Raw genomic sequence first — 9,181 nt, forward strand, 5'->3', positions numbered from 1 at the left:
ATTATTGTTCTCCTATAAGATTAGAAGAAAATAAAATTAATAAGAAAAATATATATATTCACGATTCCCACATGTCAGTATTATTCAGTTTCACCATAGGTACTTTTTGAATAAAACTTAAAATCGTATTATTTTTAACGCAAAATAAAATAAATTGTAATAATTGTTGATAAAATCTTATCGAAGTACATTATATTTAAAAACGTAAAATAAAATAAATTATATTTGCTTTGATTTTGCATTTTTGATATTTTACTTAAATTTAGTACTTAGCAACTATCACAAATCAAGTATATTATTCAATTGTATCTAGGCCATCATAATAAATATCACAGTTATTAAATTTGTACTTTAAGGCGCCACTTCAAGGAACTTTTAACGTTTTGAATGTTCGCTATTACACGTTGAACGATTGGCTTCATTTTGCTATACTGATTGTTTTGTTTTTAATTTGGCTTTTACCAACCAAGTTTTAATGATATTGATAATTTCATTATCTGTTATATTTACATGACTTTTCTTTGTGGTGAGTCTTATGGATTCTGAAATGATAAGGAATATTATTTTGATTGTCTTTTTTTCAAATAGATATTCTAGCAAATTTCTTTGAAATTTTTTTTATTTTCCATTGCAATTCAAACATTTTTGAACAAATAAATTTCACTAAAACCTTGAGTGGTTTAAATATTCCCAATTTATTAATTAGTTGAACACAAAAAATAAAATATAACCTTTCTAAACATCATATAGAAATTAAGATAAAATTTGTAATACTTACTAAGGACTAATTTGCCAAGATTAAATCCTTAAAAATCAGGTTTCTCTCGTGCCCCTCTCACATTAGCTGTATTCTCTTCCAATTTCCGGTGTTAAAATTCGGCACATCACTTTTTTGACAATGATTCGTAGATTACTATCGCCCATTTTCGACAATTCCGTAGCTTAAAAGATTATCATATAAAATATATGTATATTCATTTATATAATTATGGTATAATTTTAGTAATATAAAAATCATCTTACCACATCATGGAATATTTGTTTATCTTGTAAAGTTCTCTCAATTTCTAGAAGCTCGATGTTTGATTTCACTGGCAAACTTTCTATGCATTATAATGAGATTTCATTTGTGATATTTTGATTAACATTTTTTTGATCAACGAGAAAATTAGGCTGCTTTAACGATTCTACGTGTTCATTTAATTCCTCCATTCGGCCATTAATGTTACGTAGGTGTCGTAGAACTTAGCGTTGAAATTCTAAAAAATTTAAAACATAAATGAATACAAAACAGAGTCTTAGCACATTTTACGAATTGTTGTTGCAAGTGAATTAGAAAGTATGCATAGCAATATGCACTGTAATATGCACTGAAACATATTTTCTCCATACATATTACCTTTCATTTCATTTGCGTGTTTTTGAAAATTAGCATGGATCTCAGCTAAAATATTGTCAGAATTTTGCTTCATGCTTTCACCGAATTGATAAACATTATTATTCGATTTATTGATATGTGCTTTATTAGCTGAATCTGAAAAGAACAAACTTCTTAGAAAAATAACATCAAAATTCTTCATAATTTTTTCAGTTAATTAAGTGTACCTTTATGTGTCAAATTTAGTGAAAATACAGTCTTATCTGCCTTATATGTTGGAAAATTAATGGACAATTCCTCTTCGCTACACTCGCTTTCCGTATCGGTGTCTATATCACTGTATTTTCTTTTACGTTTCGGTACACGAAGTTCTTTTCCATATTCAGCTGATTCAGATAATGATGAGAGATTATCTCTATCCAATGCTGTTTTGCATTTTCTTTGAGCTGTTTTATAGTCGTCTAGAAAAAATATTATAGTTAAGTTATAGTTACTTGATAAAAATTCTTTCTTTAAAAAATCTTATTCATATAATAAAGTTCTATTTTCTATTCAATTAATTGAACAATTTTTAATAAATAAACAATTTTTAAAAACTAAAATCGTAAAAATATAGACAAAACATAAACATTTATCTATTAATTAAATACATCAAACTTTATAGAGTGTTAAGTGCGTATTTACAATTATATAGATGAAAAATTTTTGCACTTTGAGGGAACTTATTACAAAAAAGCATGAAAAATATTAAAATTTTATTTACATGTGTAACAAAGGAAAAATTACTGCATTATTATCTTCATTTTGCAACAACATTGATTTGCATGTAATTTCTAATAATGAATATATTTTTAAACGACTAAGTTTGTTAAGGCTTACAGTATAAATACCTAGAATTGCAGAATCATAAGGTTTCATAAAAAATGATTTTTTCTCGAGAAACGTTTGCCCAATAATACAAATAATATTACTACAGTATGTTATGTTGCATACTTTAACAATGTCATTATCAAATATTTGTGCATAACAATCAGCAGTGCTTAATTTGAAAGTACAGGATTTTAATTTTAATTCTTTATATTTAACTAAACAATTTGATAATAAGGGTCCTTTATAGTGTTCTTTAGCGACAATATTGTTTTCAGAGTAATTTTTTAATCTTGGAATATTATTATATTCGGAAACACGACGTATTATTTGTTAAAGTGGTTTTTCTTTTTTTTCTTATCATTTTTTTTTTAATTGTATCATATAATTCCCGAACGAGAAAGCTGAAAATTCATTTAAATTGCCAAATCGTATGACATTCTCATGTATGTGTAACAAATTATGTACGTTATAAGAAACAAAATATTGACCATAAATATCGATACTTGTTTCAACAAAGCATTTTATTAGATTTTTTGCTATAATTCACCATATCTATTCTTTTGCAGAATTCGTTACTACACTGTCAAGAAATGATAATAATTATTTTTTGAAAGAATTTGTTTGAAAATTACAGGTCCTGTATATAATAGCACAAGTTTAAATTCCGTTGTCTTGAAACGAGGACATTCTTCAAGCGATCTACCTTTACGTAGATATTCAACAGGCATATATTTATTTAAGTTTTTGATTTTATTTAAAATTTATTCTACTTGTCCATATGAAAGCTTATATGATTGTTTATCCAATACCCAACCATATCTTTTATGTGTAATCAATATTTTCATCACCCCCAAACAAATAAGATGTACGTAATCTAGTATAACATCTTTGATAATATAAAAATTCGTCAAAATGATTATCCCTTTGTGGTAATCTTTATCATGTTGTTGTCCAAATTCAACATCTGTTCTCTTTATAATATTTGTCTGTGGAAAGCACAATACATTATTAATCAAACAACCTTCCACCTTGCATTTAGTGCAGCTATAATAACCGGTATGGTTTTTTATATTTAAAATATAAGATTTAGCGCGCGTATTACATATTATAACTTTTATTTAAAAATCATATTTTTGATTATTGATAAAAATTCCATTCGTGATCAAGTAAATTGCTTCATTTACAAATTCTATTAAATATTTATTCGGGTTTTTCGGTTTACCATTACCATGATACAGGGCTACCATTAAAACATATTTTTTCAAAACTTCAATAGATTTTATTTGAACTAATATTGGCCATAAACAATTTGAACTGCTTTTACTAAAAGGCAAACCATCTATATTTACGGCTAATTCAAAAGATATACAATTAGGAAGAAATATACCACATTGATTAATTATATTAATTGACTGTGCAATCCCAAAGTAATAAAAGGAACCGGTGCTCATTTTTATAGAAATAAGATTGCTTGGAGTAAATAACATTGTTCTTGGATCTTTTGGTAAATTATGAAAGGTCAAATTATTTTCATTTCGAAGAGTTTCTAAAAGTTTTTAAAACTATTTTGAGTAATATTTTCCTCAATGATCCATGATGCTAATTATTTTTGTAATGATATATCTTTATCTTTTTTTTTGGCACAAGTGGATAAATCATTATTATTATTCATTATCATTCCCTATCATTATCAACGCTATTTGAAGATAACGTAGAATTATTTAAGAGAGATATATGATTTTAAAAACTTTCTTCGATATTGTTGACATGAAAATTTAATTCAGCGACATTTTCGCGAATCTTTTTACTTAATGATACATTGATTGGCTGAAATCCAGGACTTTGTGTATCAATATTCAAGTTATTTATATCTCCACCGATACTTATCACTTTATTGCTTGAACAAGTAATTTCGGTCGATTCAATTGGGTTAGTATGGCTTTGTAACTCAATTAAAACCAACGATGTTTTCACATTCGCCACATTCGCCAATTTTTCGATTGAAATGTCTCTTAGTCCCACACAGCACATAATAGCATTCGAATATTCTATACTCATACTGTGAATATACGTTATATATGTAATATACTAAGAACATTCCTATAACGTTTCTTGTAGTATATTATTTTTCGGATATTCTCAGGATATATTTTTGAGTTACGCGAATTTATTTATTAGCGGATATATATAGCAATGCCATTTTGGATATGTAATCTCCGTATTGCCGGCGCTGGTCTCTTCTATTCTTTTTAGCTGAACTATCTGCATATATATTGAATTGATATTGACTGTACTATAGATATACAAGATATACTGATAATATCTCTATAATGTATTTTGTAGTATATTATTTATCCGATATTCTTAAAATATACGAAACTCATCAGTAATATCTGATCTATTTATCGACTATTCTCGGGATATACTAAAATTATCAACAATATTACATTTTTTAATGATATTTTTGGAATATATGAAGTATTTCCAGCAAACAGAATATAAATATATATATATATAGGGTGTTTCAGAGCGACCGTATCAGCAATTTTTTGAGGAAACAACGCATTTTCGTGAAAAATGTTTCATGCAAAAGTTATAGAACTTATGGTTAATTTCAAAACAAGTCGATCAGTTTGGTACGGGGCACTTTTAAACTTGAAATTGATGATCGACGTGATCGACGTTATTGCAGTAAGGGCTAAATAGTTTTATGATGTACTATTTGTAATAAAATCCGCAATATAATTGTGCTATTTTATATATTATATATAATATTTATTTGGGGCGATTTCGAACATAATTTTTTCGAGAAAACCTATAGGTATAGTTCCGAAAAGTACCCATCCCCGATTTTTTTGAAACTCAGTATTCTTACGTATTTTGACTATTTGATTTTCATGGTAAAGACCGTCAAAAACCCATAAAAATTATAGTTTTTTACGCTTATCTCAGTAAATACGAAAAATCATGATAAATGTTTTAGACAAAAGTTTTAGATCTCACAGAGATAAACATTTTATGTCCTATTCATTTTTACCGTACGAGTGATAGTTTTCGACAAAAACGATGGACTCTAAATCTTATATCTGTCCTCCCATCTAAGCATGTACTTTGCAGTACATGTACGATTTCACATGGGTTCGCAACTTTCCACGCAAAGCGAGGTTTGACGCAAATCTATTTGTCTAGTTTTTTGGCAGTGGAGCCCCCCGCAGGGGGCGGAACCCACTGTTTCCACGCATACACTTTTCCACGCGAAACGAGGGTCCACATGAAAAAGCACCCCGGTTTGTGAAAGGCGAGGGGACTCACGGTTAAAAAACACTCTAAAGTTAGGATTTTTGTGTTAACGTTGTTACTGTATTTATACTCCATTTCCTCGAAAACTATTATTCGTACAGTGAAAATGTATAGAACCTAAAATGTTTATCTCTATGAGATCTAAAACTTTTGTTACGTCCGGCGGACTCCACGATTTTTTTCTTTCATCGTAAATAGAGATTAGCGGTATCTTAAGAGCGCATTACGCCTTGAAATAAACAAATGGAAACTGAAAGGCGAGACAAACTTTTCGGAAACAAAAATTGAGAGGATATATGATACAAACAGGAAACTAGAGCATATCTGATCTAAGAAATAAGCAAAGCTTGGATGACAAATTCTCTTACTAATCTAAATTATGGTTGACAGCTCTCGTAATAAACAATTTCGGTACCAAGAATCTAAATGAAAACCGAAACGGACATTAAAAATGATATCATATATGCTCGCCGACAGATCTCTGTTACACGATATCACCTAAGATAAAACTTAGGTAGATAATAAAAGGCATAACTCTCACTCAAATTGCAACAACTCTCCATTGGGCGAAAGCTAATTCTATCGGAAACATGACGAATACATATGAGAATAAGCCGTTTTATTACTCTCTGAGCAACGACAGGCAGGAAGATGAGGTTAGTGTTTCTATTGGATTTTTTCTTTTTTTTCTAAATCTTTGATTTGTTTGCAATAAGTAAACAAATTTTGGTGACTTACAATTAATCAAAGACTAAGATTACATGAAGACTAAAAAATTCCTGCGTAAATCATAAAATACTGCGAGAGTGACGAATCGCGGGGTCTCGTTCTGTTCGTGCGCGTACACACACACAACACACACACAACACACACACAACACACACACAACACACACACAACACACACACAACACACACACAACACACACACAACACACACACAACACACACACAACACACACACAACACACACACAACACACACACAACACACACACAACACACACACAACACACACACAACACACACACAACACACACACAACACACACACAACACACACACATTTTTAGACGACTTGGTGCTGTTTGGGTAATTCCAAAAAAACACATCTTATGATCAATAAAAATTTTTTTATTGTTTTAGTTTAAAAAATTTTTCATAATTATTGATATTTCAAAAATAAAATTATATAATTGTTTTTATATAAATTAAATTTTATCGTAACTCTGCATATATAAAGCTTCAAATAACTGCAAGAATACTGCTAAATTATTGCTAGAGGTAAATAAAATAAAAATTGCACGAAGTTCATTTACTTTTTTTTTGGCATTGATAAATTTCATTGACTTCATATTTTTCTAATCTGTATCCCTACTACAGTGCTCGGAATTAGATATTAAGCCAGCGGCACACGATGCTATTTTATCTGCTGGATCGCTTGCTTGGAACTGTGATGGCAGTTGTGTTGGGAACAATGATAGAAAGTAACGTCATATGACGTCTACTACAAGCTGCAAAAAAAACGAAAAGAAAAAATGGTCTAAAGAAGCTATTTCATAGGATGCCAGTACAAAAGTCATTACGAACTAGCACGAAAGCTTGCATCATCTGAAGCCAAGCCAGTAACACGGTCAGTAGCATTGCCAGCATAGCTGCCCACACAGCAATCCAACAGATAAAATAGCATCGTGTGCCGCTGGCTTTAGATGCCCTTTTCGGGTCGCCGAATATCTGAGGCGACGCTTACGATCCACTACCGTTCGAGGCTCGACAGCCGAACTGCCGATCGCACATGTAAAGGCCATTGCACTGAAAAAGTTTTAGTAGTAATCGTAAGATCGTAATCGTAAGCAAATCACTCACAATCAAGCACTCTAACAGTTTAACATTCTAACATTCTAAAACCGGTATTTATATTTTTATATTCAAGATCGTCTTAAGTGTGGTCTTGGGTCGTCTTAAGATCCTATTCAACCAATGAAATGGCCACACAGCATCTTTAAGACCGTACTTGAGATGCTCTTAAATATAAGAACGGATTATGAATACCGGCCTAACATTCTTACACTCAAGCATTCTAATGTAATAAGAATGTTTAATTGTGATTAGTTGATTTGCTTCCGGTTTTACGATTATTACGACTAAAACTTTTTCATGTACAATGATCTTCACGCTGTGCCTCAGGAGAGTCCCTATATAGAAAATATACTGGGATCGTATCTTCTGCCAAATCGTCATTAAAATTTTTTTTGCTAGATAATTTTTATTTTCATAAATAATTAAATATCAACATTTTTATTGTTCGTCCCTGATTCATGCGTAACCTAGAGTGCTCATTCATTAACTTAAAATTACTCTCATTTAAAAAGTATTGTCCAGACGTAATTTTGCCAGAGAAAAAAGTTGTTTCTTTTGGCACGGACAATCACGCTGTGCATTCCGAATGCGCGAATTCTGGGACACCCTGTATAATAATTACAATTTCGATAATAGCTTGTCACTAGTGAAATAGGCCTACTGGGGAAACCACTTTAAGCAAAATGGATTAACAATAGTACCTCATGGGTGATTATCAAAATTGTAATTATTATATATTACTATCTAACATATATTATTATACATATGTATATAATATATATGTGTATAATAGGTTACATATATAATATATTAACAACAAAAATTTTGATATTTGATTATTTATAAAAATAAAATTTATTTAGCAAAAAAAAATTTTAATGATGATTTGCCGAAAAGCACGATCCCAGCATATTTTTTATATAGAGACTCTCCTGGAGGCACCCGCGTGATTGGAGGCTGTCGAGCCTTGAACGATAGTGGGAGTGGGATCGTGGGCATCGCCTCAGGTATCGGTCTAACTGAAGATACCGATATTTCGGAAGGTGCTATCGAATTTACGAAGAAAACATACAGTAACAAAAGACTCAAATTCGAAGTATTAGAATCCAAAGTATTAGGATCCAAACTAGAAGTTTGCCTGAAAAATATATTTCTGGATTTGATTATATATTTGATTATATATATTTTCCTTTCACACTTTAAATTGGTGTTATGACATTTGGTAAGTCAAAATTCTTAAGTAAATATAAACTAGGCTTGCCCAACCTATCGATCGCGATCGACTGGTCGATCACAGCGTGATTTTTATTTAATTATTGTAGAAATATACCCATAGTTGATGTGACATTGAACTAACGTCAAAAACCAAATGTTAAAGTAAAGTTAAAATTCTGATCGAATCGACATTGAAATAGTACAAATTATTGACGATTCTTCGGCTATCATTTTGACATAATATCAATATTGAATCAACCACAATTAATTATATCCTAATACTTTGCAAAGTATTGCAATTTTATATATAAACAAATGTGAATTTCTTAAACAAAAGAATAACACTTCTTTTTTTCTAAAGTTATGAAATTATTAAAAGTATATTATATCAATATATAATATATTATATCAGTGCTCGGAGATAGTTGCCCTTTTCGGGCCGATTCCGTGGCTCACGCCTATTGCCCCCCACTCACCGCTCGTACGTTAGCGACGAGTCGCCAGATACGCGTAACTAAGGAGCGCGACGCTTTGTCTCAGGAGCGTCCGTATATAAGAATG

At 30.5% G+C, this 9,181-nt stretch overlaps 2 pseudogenes; one reads left to right on the forward strand and one right to left on the reverse strand.

Moving 5' to 3' along the window:
* Nucleotides 1–375: 375 nt before the first annotated feature.
* Nucleotides 376–4,306, reverse strand: LOC115246273 (annotated as a pseudogene).
* A 1,832-nt stretch (nucleotides 4,307–6,138) lies between these two features.
* LOC115246274 overlaps nucleotides 6,139–9,181 on the forward strand; it is a 5,933-nt pseudogene continuing 2,890 nt past the window's right edge.

This window comes from Formica exsecta, unplaced genomic scaffold (genome assembly GCF_003651465.1).
Source record: "Formica exsecta isolate Colony F162 unplaced genomic scaffold, ASM365146v1 scaffold1445, whole genome shotgun sequence".
NCBI lineage: Eukaryota > Metazoa > Arthropoda > Insecta > Hymenoptera > Formicidae > Formica > Formica exsecta.